The 14,597-nt window shown below is 43.7% G+C and overlaps 1 long non-coding RNA gene across 12 annotated transcripts in view; it reads left to right on the top strand.

The window, feature by feature from the left end:
- Nucleotides 1–14,597, top strand: part of LOC307181154 — a 2,002,597-nt gene that overhangs the window by 1,741,561 nt on the left and 246,439 nt on the right. For 3 of the 12 annotated variants that reach the window (XR_013826040.1, XR_013826041.1, XR_013826042.1), the window contains exon 4: nt 2,501–2,586. The exons of 7 other annotated variants lie outside the window; for them this stretch is intronic. This is a non-coding gene — a long non-coding RNA (uncharacterized lncRNA). Of the gene's footprint in view, nt 1–925; nt 1,008–2,500; nt 2,587–14,597 lie in introns of all 12 variants that reach the window. 2 more of the 12 variants (XR_013826043.1, XR_013826044.1) reach the window with 2 other exon arrangements.

The following is a 14,597-nucleotide window of genomic DNA, read 5'->3' on the forward strand; positions in this document are numbered from 1 at the left end:
CAGTCTATTTTTGGACGATAGCTGTCATTTATAACTCTGCAGGTTTGTGAATTACAGTGCCCCTGAGCTCCTTTCTTCAACTCGTTTTCTTGTGAGCTGGCCGCAACACCGCAGGATGGCTTCAGGCCCTAATCTGGTTCCGGCACGGCACAAAGAGCCTTTGGTTATTTCCTCTTCCTGGTGGGAAATGAGAGTTAAATTTGCCCATCCAGACACCTCCGGCTAGCCTCTCATTGGTTCTCGCTATTCCTGTTCATGTTCCGCAGAAATTGCAAACTGGGCCAAACAGGAGGTTAAAGGCGCTGACTCTCCAAGTGGGGAGAGTGTTAGTAAAGCGTCTGGAATGTTGCACCCGAGTACCAGGGGAGGAAAACTGAGACATATTTGAACACGTCTCCCATTCACATGGTTGATAATACTTGGGTTCCACATGCATGTTTTAGCTGAAGGAAGAATACCTAAAACCTGGGTAGTTGAAACCCGGGGAATGGGTACCATGCAATATGACTTCAAACGGTCTTCATTTGCTCACCGAACCTCTCCAATCCTATCACTGCTGCGTTTATGCCCCTGTACACATGCTTGATTCTCTTTCGGAGACATAGCAATCCATAGGTTTTAAGATACTTACTAGTCAGGTACATTCTTAGGCGTTTAATATGGGGTGTTGAGTCCATTTCGTTGAGCAAGGAGTAGCTCTTGTCTATTCCACATTTGGCTTAAGGAACTTTATCTGTGCTCATTTCAATCTCTGCTTTTATGCAGCACCCCAACTCACCTTTCCCCTTAAGCAAGCATAAGTTGGTTTTCGAAATTTGAGACCCTGTTCTGTTCTGTAATTCAGTTCCTGTGTAGCCAAGTTTACATTCCGTGTATTACTGATATCTTATGATGTTTCTTTTTCTGTGTGACTTATTTCAGTTAGAATCATCATACCTGAATCCACTCATTGTGCTGCTAACGGCCTGATGACACAGATTTCATTGCTGAGTGATATTGCTTTTTAAGTAAATACCACAACTTCTTTATCCATTTTTCACTTTCTGCGATGTTGAACTTGTACTGTAAATGAGGTTCTTGTAAACAGAGCCGTTCCAAATTTTGGGGTGGCTGTGTCTTTTTGATTTTAAATTCCCTAAACTATAGGACCATAAGTGGAAGTGCCCTAAGCTCTGTTGCTTTGTTTTTTAGATGTTTCAGGAAACACCATACACTTCTCCCGAGTGGTTGTTGGCAATTTACATCCCGCCCATCAGCATAACAAGGCTCCCAGTTCTCCATGGCCTGTCCTGCCTTTCTGGATTTTACACTTTTTTCAGATGGCCCTTTTGACCTGGGGGAAGTGAGACTTCATTGTAGTGCAGATTTCCTTTGCAAGCTTGCTTGGTTGGCCAAAAAGGGCGTATGCGTTTTTTCCTGAATATATTCAGGAAAAAACGCATACGCCCTTTTTGGCCAAGTGCATCATTGTGGACGTTCAGCCTCTTTTCCTATGCTTTCAATGCAATTCCAGTCTACCTCCTGAAATTGGTTTCCTGCAATTCTGCTCCGCTTTCAAGTCCTCTTGGCAGCCTTACTTCAGTCTATTTTTGGACGATAGCTGTCATTTATAACTCTGCAGGTTTGTGAATTACAGTGCCCCTGAGCTCCTTTCTTCAACTCGCTTTCTTTTGAGCTGGCCGCAACACCGCAGGATGGCTTCAGGCCCTAATCTGGTTCCGGCACGGCACGCTGAGCCTTTGGTTAATTCCTCTTCCTGGTGGGAAATGAGAGTTAAATTTGCCCGTCCAGACACCTCCAGCTAGCCTCTCATTGGTTCTCCCTATTCCTGTTCATCTTCCGCAGAAATTGCAAACTGGGCCAAACAGGAGGTTAAAGGCGCTGACTCTCCAAGTGCGGAGAGTGTTAGTAAAGCATCTGGAATGTTGCACCCGAGTACCAGGGGAGGAAAACTGAGACATATTTGAACATGTCTCCCGTTCACATGGTTGATAATACTTGGGTTCCACATGCATGTTTTAGCTGAAGGAAGAATACCTAAAACCTGGGTAGTTGAAACCCGTGGAATGGGTACCATGCAATATGACTTCAAAGGGACTTCATTTGCTCACCGAACCTCTGCAATCCTATCACTGCTGCGTTTATGCCCCTGTACACATGCTTGATTCTCTTTCGGAGACATAGCAATCCATAGGTTTTAAGATACTTACTAGTCAGGTACATTCTTAGGCGTTTAATATGCGGTGTTGAGTCCATTTCGCTGAGCAAGGAGTAGCTCTTGTCTATTCCATATTTGGCTTAAGGAACTTTATCTGTGCTCATTTCAATCTCTGGTTTTATGCAGCACCCCAACTCACCTTTACCCTTAAGCAAGCATAAGTTGGTTTTCGTAATTTGAGACCCTGTTCTGTTCTGTAATTCAGTTCCTGTGTAGCCAAGTTTACATTCCGTGTATTACTGATACCTTATGATGTTTCTTTTTCTGTGTGACTTATTTCAGTTAGAATCATCATACCTGAATCCACTCATTGTGCTGCTAAGGGCCTGATGACACAGATTTCATTGCTGAGTGATATTGCTTTTTAAGTAAATACCACAACTTCTTTATCCATTTTTCACTTTCTGCGATGTTGAACTTATACTATAAACGAGGTTCTTGTAAACAGAGCCGTTCCAAACTTTGGGGTGGCTGTGTCTTTTTGATTTTAAATTCCCTAAGCTATAGGACCATAAGTGGAAGTGCCCTAGGCTCTGTTGCTTTGTTTTTTAGATGTTTCAGGAAACACCATACACTTCTCCCGAGTGGTTGTTGGCAATTTACATCCCGCCCATCAGCATAACAAGGCTCCCAGTTCTCCATGGCCTGTCCTGCCTTTCTGGATTTTACACTTTTTTCAGATGGCCCTTTTGACCGGGGGGAAGTGAGACTTCATTGTAGTGCAGATTTCCTTTGCAAGCTTGCTTGGTTGGCCAAAAAGGGCGTATGCGTTTTTTCCTGAATATATTCAGGAAAAAACACATACGCCCTTTTTGGCCAAGTGCATCATTGTGGACGTTCTGCCTCTTTTCCTATGCTTTCAATGCAATTCCAGTCTACCTCCTGAAATCGGTTTCCTGCAATTCTGCCCCGTTTTCAAGTCCTCTTGGCAGCCTTACTTCAGTCTATTTTTGGACGATAGCTGTCATTTATAACTCTGCAGGTTTGTGAATTACAGTGCCCCTGAGCTCCTTTCTTCAACTCGCTTTCTTGTGAGCTGGCCGCAACACCGCAGGATGGCTTCAGGCCCTAATCTGGTTCCGGCACGGCACGCTGAGCCTTTGGTTAATTCCTCTTCCTGGTGGGAAATGAGAGTTAAATTTGCCCGTCCAGACACCTCCAGCTAGTCTCTCATTGGTTCTCGCTATTCCTGTTCATCTTCCGCAGAAATTGCAAACTGGGCCAAACAGGAGGTTAAAGGGACTGACTCTCCAAGTCGGGAGAGTGTTAGTAAAGCATCTGGAATGTTGCACCCGAGTACCAGGGTACGAAAACTGAGACATATTTGAACACGTCTCCCGATCACATGGTTGATCATAATCTAGGTTCCACATGCATGTTTTAGCTGAAGGAAGAATACCTTAAACCTGGGTAGTTGAAACCCGTGGAATGGGTACCATGCAATATGATTTCAAAGGGTCTTCATTTGCTCACCGCACCTCTCCAATCCTATCACTGCTGCGTTTATGCCCCTGTACACATGCTTGATTCTCTTTCGGAGACATAGCAATCCATAGGTTTTAAGATACTTACTAGTCAGGTACATTCTTAGGCGTTTAATATGCGGTGTTGAGTCCATTTCGTTGAGCAAGGAGTAGCTCTTGTCTATTCCATATTTGGCTTAAGGAACTTTATCTGTGCTCATTTCAATCTCTGGTTTTATGCAGCACCCCAACTCACCTTTCCCCTTAAGCAAGTATAAGTTGGTTTTCTAAATTTGAGACCCTGTTCTGTTCTGTAATTCAGTTCCTGTGTAGCGAAGTTTATATTCCGTGTATTACTGATATCTTATGATGTTTCTTTTTCTGTGTGACTTATTTCAGTTAGAATCATCGTACCTGAATCTACTCATTATGCTGCTAAGGGCCTGATGACATAGATTTCATTGCTGAGTGATATTGCTTTGTAAGTAAATACCACAACTTCTTTATCCATTTTTCACTTTCTGCGATGTTGAACTTGTACTGTAAACGAGGTTCTTGTAAACAGAGGCGTCCCAAATTTTGGGGTGGCTGTGTCTTTTTGATTTTAATTTCCCTAAGCTATAGGACCATAAGTGGAAGTGTCCTAGACTCTGTTGCTTTGTTTTTTCGATGTTTCAGGAAACACCATACACTTCTCCCGAGTGTCTGTTGGCAATTTACATCCCGCCCATCAGCATAACAAGGCTCCCAGTTCTCCATGGCCCGTCCTGCCTTTCTGGATTTTACACTTTTTTCAGATGGCCCTTTTGACCGGGGGGAAGTGAGACTTCATTGTAGTGCAGATTTCCTTTGCAAGTTTGCTTGGTTGGCCAAAAAGGGCGTATGCGTTTTTTCCTGAATATATTCAGGAAAAAACGCATACGCCCTTTTTGGCCAAGTGCATCATTGTGGACGTTCTGCCTCTTTTCCTGTGCTTTCAATGCAATTCCAGTCTACCTCCTGAAATCGGTTTCCTGCAATTCTGCCCCACTTTCAAGTCCTCTTGGCAGCCTTACTTCAGTCTATTTTTGGACGATAGCTGTCATTTATAACTCTGCAGGTTTGTGAATTACAGTGCCCCTGAGCTCCTTTCTTCAACTCGCTTTCTTGTGAGCTGGCCGCAACACCGCAGGATGTCTACAGGCCCTAATCTGGTTCTGGCACGGCACGCTGAGCCTTTGGTTAATTCCTCTTCCTTGTGGGATGTGAGTGTTAAATTTGCCCGTCAGGACACCTCCAGCTAGCCTCTCATTGGTTCTCGCTATTCCTGTTCATCTTCCGCAGAAATTGCAAAGTGCGCCAAACAGGAGATTTAAGAGATTGACTCTCCAAGTCGGGAGAGTGTTAGTAAAGCGTCTGGAATGTTGCACCCGAGTACCAGGATACGAAAACTGAGAAATATTTGAACACGTCTCCCGATCACATGGTTGATCATACTCTAGGTTCCACATGCAAGTTTTAGCTGAAGGAAGAATACCTTAAAACTGGGTAGTTAAAACCCGTGGAATGGGTACCATGTAATATGACTTCAAAGGGTCTTCTTTTGCTCACCGAACCTCTCCAATCCTTTCACTGCTGTGTTTATGCCCCTGTACACATGCTTCATTCTCTTTCGGAGACATAGTAATCCACAGGTTTTAAGATACTTACTAGTCAGGTACATTCTTAGGCGTTTAATATGCGGTGTTGAGTCCATTTCGTTGAGCAAGGAGTAGCTCTTGTCTATTCCATATTTGGCTTAAGGAACTTTATCTGTGCTCATTTCGATCTCTGGTTTTATGCAGCACCCCAACTCACCTTTCCCCTTAAGCAAGCATAAGTTGGTTTTCTAAATTTGAGACCCTGTTCTGTTCTGTAATTCAGTTCCTGTGTAGCCAAGTTTACATTCCGTGTATTACTGATATCTTATGATGTTTCTTTTTCTGTGTGACTTATTTCAGTTAGAATCATCATACCTGAATCCACTCATTGTGCTGCTAAGGGCCTGATGACATAGATTTCATTGCTGAGTGATATTGCTTTGTAAGTAAATACCACAACTTCTTTATCCATTTTTCACTTTCTGCGATGTTGAACTTGTACTGTAAACGAGGTTCTTGTAAACAGAGGCGTCCCAAACTTTAGGGTGGCTGTGTCTTTTTGATTTTAATTTCCCTAAGCTATAGGACCATAAGTGGAAGTGGCCTAGGTTCTGTTGCTTTGTTTTTTAGATGTTTCAGGAAACACGATACACTTCTCCCGAGTGTCTGTTGGCAATTTACATCCCGCCCATCAGCATAACAAGGCTCCCAGTTCTCCATGGCCTGTCCTGCCTTTCTGGATTTTACACTTTTTTCAGATGGCCCTTTTGACCGGGGGGAAGTGAGACTTCATTGTAGTGCAGATTTCCTTTGCAAGCTTGCTTGGTTGGCCAAAAAGGGCGTATGCGTTTTTTCCTGAATATATTCAGGAAAAAACGCATACGCCCTTTTTGGCCAAGTGCATCATTGTGCACATTCTGCCTCTTTTCCTATGCTTTCAATGCAATTCCAGTCTACCTCCTGAAATCGGTTTCCTGCAATTCTGCCCCGCTTTCAAGTCCTCTTGGCAGCCTTACTTCAGTATATTTTTGGACGATAGCTGTCATTTATAACTCTGCAGGTTTGTGAATTACAGTGCCCCTGAGCTCCTTTCTTCAACTCGCTTTCTTTTGAGCTGGCGGCAACACCGCAGGATGGCTTCAGGTCCTAATCTGGTTCCGGCACGGCACACTGAGCCTTTGGTTAATTCCTCTTCCTGGTGGGAAATGAGAGTTAAATTTGCCCATCCAGACACCTCCAGCTAGTCTCTCATTGGTTCTCCCTATTCCTGTTCATCTTCCGCAGAAATTGCAAACTGGGCCAAACAGGAGGTTAAAGGGACTGACTCTCCAAGTGGGGAGAGTGTTAGTAAAGCGTCTGGAATGTTGCACCCGATTACCAGGGTACAAAAACTGAGACATATTTGAACACGTCTCCCGATCACATGGTTGATCATACTCTGGGTTCCACATGCATGTTTTAGCTGAAGGAAGAATACCTTAAGCCTGGGTAGTTGAAACCCGTGGAATGGGTACCATGCAATATGACTTCAATGGGTCTTCATTTGCTCACCGAATCTCTCCAATCCTATCACTGCTGCGTTTATGACCCTTGTACACACGCTTGATTCTCTTTTGGAGACATAGCAATCCATAAGTAAGTTTTAAGATACTTACTAGTCAGGTATATTCTTAGGCGTTTAATATGGGGTGTGGAGTCCATTTCGTTGAGCAAGGAGTAGCTCTTGTCTATTCCATATTTGGCTTAAGGAACTTTATCTGTGCTCATTTCAATCTCTGGTTTTATGCAGCACCCCAACTCACCTTTCCCCTTGAGCAAGCATAAGTTGGTTTTCTAAATTTGAGACCCTGTTCTGTTTTGTAATTCAGTTCCTCTGTAGCCAAATTTAAATTCCATGTATTAGTGATATTTTTTGATGTTTCTTTTTCTGTGGGACTTATTTCAGTTAGAATCACCATACCCGAATCCACTCATTATGCTGCTACGGGCCTGGTGACATAGATTTCATTGCTGAGTGATATTGCATTGTACATGAGTACCACAACTTCTTTATCCATTTTTCACTTTCTGTGATATTGAACTTGTACGGTAAACGAGGTTCTTGTAAACAGAGGCGTCCCAAACTTTGGGGTGGCTGTGTCTTTTTGATTTTAATTTCCCTAAGCTATAGGACCATAAGTGGAAGTGCACTAGGCTCTGTTGCTTTGTTTTTTAGATGTTTCAGGAAACACCATACACTTCTCCGGAGTGGCTGTTGTCAATTTACATCCCACCCATCAGCATAACAAGGCTCCCAGTTCTCCATGTCCTGTCCTGCCTTTTTGGATTTTACAATTTTTTCAGATGGCCCTTTTGACCGGGGGGAAGTGAGACTTCATTGTAGTGCAGATTTCCTTTGCAAGCTTGCTTGGTTGGCCAAAAAGGGCGTATGCGTTTTTTCCTGAATATATTCAGGAAAAAACGCATACGCCCTTTTTGGCCAAGTGCATCACTGTGGACGTTCTGCCTCTTTTCCTATGCTTTCAATGCAATTCCTGTCTACCTCCTGAAATCGGTTTCCTGCAATTCTGCCCCGCTTTCAAGTCCTCTTGGCAGCCTTACTTCAGTCTATTTTTGGATGATAGCTGTCATTTATAACTCTGCAGGTTTGTGAATTACAGTGCCCCTGAGCTCCTTTCTTCAACTCGCTTTCTTGTGATCTGGCCGCAACACCGCAGGATGTCTTCAGGCCCTAATGTGGTTCCGGCATGGCACGCTGAGCCTTTGCTTAATTCCTCTTCCTGGTGAGAAATGAGAGTTAAATTTGCCCGTTCAGACACCTCCAGGTAGTCTCTCATTGGTTCTCGCTATTCCTGTTCATCTTCCGCAGAAATTGCAAACTGGGGCAAACAGGAGGTTAAAGGCGCTGACTCTCCAAGTAGGGAGAGTGTTAGTAAAGCATCTGGAATGTTGCACCCGAGTACCAGGGGAGGAAAACTGAGACATATTTGAACACGTCTCCCGTTCACACGGTTGATCATACTCTGGGTTCCACATGCATGTTTTAGCTGAAGGAAGAATACCTTAAACCTGGAGAGTTGAGACCCGTGAAATGGGTACCATGCAATATGACTTCAAAGGGTATTCATTTGCTCACCGAACCTCTCCAATCCTATCACTGCTGCGTTTATGCCCCTGTACACATGCTTGATTCTCTTTCAGAGACATGGCAATCCATAGGTTTTAAGATACTTACTAGTCAGGTACATTCTTAGGCATTTAATATGCGGTGTTGAGTCCATTTCGTTGAGTAAGGAGTAGCTGTTGTCTATTCCATATTTGGCTTAAGGAACTTTATCTGTGCTCATTTCAATCTCTGATTTTATGCAGCAACCCAACTCACCTTTCCCCTTAAGCAAGCATAAGTTGGTTTTCTAAATTTGAGACCCTGTTCTGTTCTGTAATTCAGTTCCTGTGTAGCCAAGTTTCCATTCCGTGTATTACTGATATCTTATGATGTTTCTTTTTCTGTGTGACTTATTTCAGTTAGAATCATCATACCTGAATCCACTCATTGTGCTGCTAAGGGCCTTGTGACACAGATTTCATTGCTGAGTGATGTTGCTTTGTAAGTAAATACCACAACTTCTTTATCCATTTTTCACTTTCTGCGATGTTGAACTTGTACTATAAACGAGTTTCTTGTAAACAGAGCCGTTCCAAACTTTGGGGTGGCTGTGTCTTTTTGATTTTAATTTCCCTAAGCTATAGGACCATAAGTGGAAGTGTCCTAGGCTCTGTTGCTTTGTTTTTTCGATGTTTCAGGAAACACCATACACTTCTCCCGAGTGGTTGTTGGCAATTTACATCCCGCCCATCAGCATAACAAGGCTCCCAGTTCTCCATGGCCTGTCCTGCCTTTCTGGATTTTACCCTTTTTTCAGATGGCCCTTTTGACCGGGGGGAAGTGAGACTTCATTGTAGTGCAGATTTCCTTTGCAAGCTTGCTTGGTTGGCCAAAAAGGGCGTATGCGTTTTTTCCTGAATATATTCAGGAAAAAACGCATACGCCCTTTTTGGCCAAGTGCATCATTGTGGACGTTCTGCCTCTTTTCCTATGCTTTCAATGCAATTCCAGTCTACCTCCTGAAATCGGTTTCCTGCAATTCTGCCCCGCTTTCAAGTCCTCTTGGCAGCCTTACTTCAGTCTATTTTTGGACGATAGCTGTCATTTATAACTCTGCAGGTTTGTGAATTACAGTGCCCCTGAGCTCCTTTCTTCAACTCTCTTTCTTTTGAGCTGGCCGCAACACCGCAGGATGGCTTCAGGCCCTAATCCGGTTCCGGTACGGCACGCTGAGCCTTTGGTTATTTCCTCTTCCTGGTGGGAAATGAGAGTTAAATTTGCCCGTCCAGACACCTCCAGCTAGCCTCTCATTGGTTCTCGCTATTCCTGTTCATCTTCCGCAGAAATTGCAAACTGGGCCAAACAGGAGTTTAAAGGCGCTGACTCTCCAAGTGGGGAGAGTGTTAGTAAAGCGTCTGGAATGTTGCACCCGAGTACCAGGGTACAAAAACTGAGACATATTTGAACACGTCTCCCGATCACATGGTTGATCATACTCTGGGTTCCACATGCATGTTTTAGCTGAAGGAAGAATACCTTAAACCTGGGTAGTTGAAACCCGTGGAATGGGTACCATGCAATATGACTTCAATGGGTCTTCATTTGCTCACCGAATCTCTCCAATCCTATCACTGCTGCGTTTATGACCCTTGTACACACGCTTGATTCTCTTTTGGAGACATAGCAATCCATAGGTTTTAAGATACTTACTAGTCAGGTATATTCTTAGGCGTTTAATATGGGGTGTGGAGTCCATTTCGTTGAGCAAGGAGTAGCTCTTGTCTATTCCATATTTGGCTTAAGGAACTTTATCTGTGCTCATTTCAATCTCTGGTTTTATGCAGCACCCCAACTCACCTTTCCCCTTAAGCAAGCATAAGTTGGTTTTCTAAATTTGAGACCCTGTTCTGTTTTGTAATTCAGTTCCTCTGTAGCCAAGTTTAAATTCCATGTATTAGTGATATTTTTTGATGTTTCTTTTTCTGTGGGACTTATTTCAGTTAGAATCACCATACCCGAATCCACTCATTATGCTGCTACGGGCCTGGTGACATAGATTTCATTGCTGAGTGATATTGCATTGTACATGAGTACCACAACTTCTTTATCCATTTTTCACTTTCTGTGATATTGAACTTGTACGGTAAACGAGGTTCTTGTAAACAGAGGCGTCCCAAACTTTGGGGTGGCTGTGTCTTTTTGATTTTAATTTCCCTAAGCTATAGGACCATAAGTGGAAGTGCACTAGGCTCTGTTGCTTTGTTTTTTAGATGTTTCAGGAAACACCATACACTTCTCCGGAGTGGCTGTTGTCAATTTACATCCCACCCATCAGCATAACAAGGCTCCCAGTTCTCCATGTCCTGTCCTGCCTTTTTGGATTTTACAATTTTTTCAGATGGCCCTTTTGACCGGGGGGAAGTGAGACTTCATTGTAGTGCAGATTTCCTTTGCAAGCTTGCTTGGTTGGCCAAAAAGGGCGTATGCGTTTTTTCCTGAATATATTCAGGAAAAAACGCATACGCCCTTTTTGGCCAAGTGCATCACTGTGGACGTTCTGCCTCTTTTCCTATGCTTGAAATGCAATTCCTGTCTACCTCCTGAAATCGGTTTCCTGCAATTCTGCCCCGCTTTCAAGTCCTGTTGGCAGCCTTACTTCAGTCTATTTTTGGATGATAGCTGTCATTTATAACTCTGCAGGTTTGTGAATTACAGTGCCCCTGAGCTCCTTTCTTCAACTCGCTTTCTTGTGATCTGGCCGCAACACCGCAGGATGTCTTCAGGCCCTAATGTGGTTCCGGCATGGCACGCTGAGCCTTTGCTTAATTCCTCTTCCTGGTGGGAAATGAGAGTTAAATTTGCCCGTTCAGACACCTCCAGGTAGTCTCTCATTGGTTCTCGCTATTCCTGTTCATCTTCCGCAGAAATTGCAAACTGGGGCAAACAGGAGGTTAAAGGCGCTGACTCTCCAAGTAGGGAGAGTGTTAGTAAAGCATCTGGAATGTTGCACCCGAGTACCAGGGGAGGAAAACTGAGACATATTTGAACACGTCTCCCGTTCACACGGTTGATCATACTCTGGGTTCCACATGCATGTTTTAGCTGAAGGAAGAATACCTTAAACCTGGAGAGTTGAGACCCGTGTAATGGGTACCATGCAATATGACTTCAAAGGGTCTTCATTTGCTCACCGAACCTCTCCAATCCTATCACTGCTGCGTTTATGCCCCTGTACACATGCTTGATTCTCTTTCACAGACATGGCAATCCATAGGTTTTAAGATACTTACTAGTCAGGTACATTCTTAGGCATTTAATATGCGGTGTTGAGTCCATTTCGTTGAGTAAGGAGTAGCTGTTGTCTATTCCATATTTGGCTTAAGGAACTTTATCTGTGCTCATTTCAATCTCTGATTTTATGCAGCAACCCAACTCACCTTTCCCCTTAAGCAAGCATAAGTTGGTTTTCTAAATTTGAGACCCTGTTCTGTTCTGTAATTCAGTTCCTGTGTAGCCAAGTTTCCATTCCGTGTATTACTGATATCTTATGATGTTTCTTTTTCTGTGTGACTTATTTCAGTTAGAATCATCATACCTGAATCCACTCATTGTGCTGCTAAGGGCCTTGTGACACAGATTTCATTGCTGAGTGATGTTGCTTTGTAAGTAAATACCACAACTTCTTTATCCATTTTTCACTTTCTGCGATGTTGAACTTGTACTATAAACGAGTTTCTTGTAAACAGAGCCGTTCCAAACTTTGGGGTGGCTGTGTCTTTTTGATTTTAATTTCCCTAAGCTATAGGACCATAAGTGGAAGTGTCCTAGACTCTGTTGCTTTGTTTTTTCGATGTTTCAGGAAACACCATACACTTCTCCCGAGTGGTTGTTGGCAATTTACATCCCGCCTATCAGCATAACAAGGCTCCCAGTTCTCCATGGCCTGTCCTGCCTTTCTGGATTTTACCCTTTTTTCAGATGGCCCTTTTGACCGGGGGGAAGTGAGACTTCATTGTAGTGCAGATTTCCTTTGCAAGCTTGCTTGGTTGGCCAAAAAGGGCGTATGCGTTTTTTCCTGAATATATTCAGGAAAAAACGCATACGCCCTTTTTGGCCAAGTGCATCATTGTGGACGTTCTGCCTCTTTTCCTATGCTTTCAATGCAATTCCAGTCTACCTCCTGAAATCGGTTTCCTGCAATTCTGCCCCGCTTTCAAGTCCTCTTGGCAGCCTTACTTCAGTCTATTTTTGGACGATAGCTGTCATTTATAACTCTGCAGGTTTGTGAATTACAGTGCCCCTGAGCTCCTTTCTTCAACTCGCTTTCTTGTGACCTGGCCGCAACACCGCAGGATGGCTTCAGGCCCTAATCTGGTTCCGGCACGGCACGCTGAGCCTTTGGTTAATTCCTCTTCCTGGTGGGAAATGAGAGTTAAATTTGCCCATCCAGACACCTCCAGCTAGTCTCTCATTGGTTCTCGCTATTCCTGTTCATCTTCCACAGAAATTGCAAACTGGGCCAAACAGGAGGTTAAAGGGACTGACTCTCCAAGTCAGGAGAGTGTTAGTAAAGCGTCTGGAATGTTGCACCCGAGTACCAGGGTACGAAAACTGAGACATATTTGAACACGTCTCCCGATCACATGGTTGATCATACTCTGGGTTCCACATGCATGTTTTAGCTGAAGGAAGAATACCTAAAACCTGGGTAGTTGAAACCCGTGGAATGGGTACCATGCAATATGACTTCAAAGGGTCTTCATTTGCTCACCGAACATCTCCAATCCTATCACTGCTGCGTTTATGCCCCTGTACACATGCTTGATTCTCTTTCGGAGACATAGCAATCCATAGGTTTTAAGATACTTACTAGTCAGGTAAATTCTTAGGCATTTAATATGCGGTGTTGAGTCCATTTCGTTGAGCAAGGAGTAGCTCTTGTCTATTCCATATTTGGCTTAAGGAACTTTATCTGTGCTCATTTCAATCTCTGGTTTTATGCAGCACCACAACTCACCTTTCCCCTTAAGCAAGCATAAGTTGGTTTTCTAAATTTGAGACCCTGTTCCGTTCTGTAATTCAGTTCCTGTGTAGCCAAGTTTACATTCCGTGTATTAGTGATATCTTATGATGTTTCTTTTTCTGTGTGACTTATTTCAGTTAGAATCATCGTACCTGAATCCACTCATGATGCTGTTATGGGCCTGATGACATAGATTTCATTACTGAGTGATATTGCATTGTACGTAAGTACCACAAGTTCTTTATCCATTTTTCACTTTCTGTGATATTGAACTTGTACGGTAAATGAGGTTCTTGTAAACTGAGGCGTCCCAAACTTTGGGGTGGCTGTGTCTTTTTGATTTTAATTTCCCTAAGCTATAGGACCATAAGTGGAAGTGCCCTAGGCTCTGTTGCTTTGTTTTTTAGATGTTTCAGGAAACACCATACACTTCTCCTGAGTGTCTGTTGGCAATTTACATCCCGCCCATCAGCATAACAAGGCTCCTAGTTCTCCATGGCCTGTCCTGCCTTTCTGGATTTTACACTTTTTTCAGATGGCCCTTTTGACCGGTGGGAAGTGAGACTTCATTGTAGTGCAGATTTCCTTTGCAAGTTTGCTTGGTTGGCCAAAAAGGGCGTATGCGTTTTTTCCTGAATATATTCAGGAAAAAACGCATACGCCCTTTTTGGCCAAGTGCATCATTGTGGACGTTCTGCCTCTTTCCCTATGCTTTCAATGCAATTCCAGTCTACCTCCTGAAATCGGTTTCCTGCAATTCTGCCCCGCTTTCAAGTCCTCTTGGCAGCCTTACTTCAGTCTATTTTTGGACGATAGCTGTCATTTATAACTCTGCAGGTTTGTGAATTACAGTGCCCCTGAGCTCCTTTCTTCAACTCGCTTTCTTGTGACCTGGCCGCAACACCGCAGGATGTCTTCAGGCCCTAATCTGGTTCTGGCACGGCACGCTGAGCCTTTGGTTAATTCCTCTTCCTGGTGGGAAATGAGACTTAAATTTGCCCATCCAGACACCTCCAGCTAGTCTCTCATTGGTTCTCGCTATTCCTGTTCATCTTCCACAGAAATTGCAAACTGGGCCAAACAGGAGGTTAAAGGGACTGACTCTCCAAGTCGGGAGAGTGTTAGTAAAGCGTCTGGAATGTTGCACCCGAGTACCAGGGTACGAAAA

Source organism: Stenella coeruleoalba (genome assembly GCF_951394435.1).
Source record: "Stenella coeruleoalba genome assembly, contig: scaffold_61, whole genome shotgun sequence".
In the NCBI taxonomy this organism is placed as follows: Eukaryota; Metazoa; Chordata; class Mammalia; order Artiodactyla; family Delphinidae; genus Stenella; species Stenella coeruleoalba.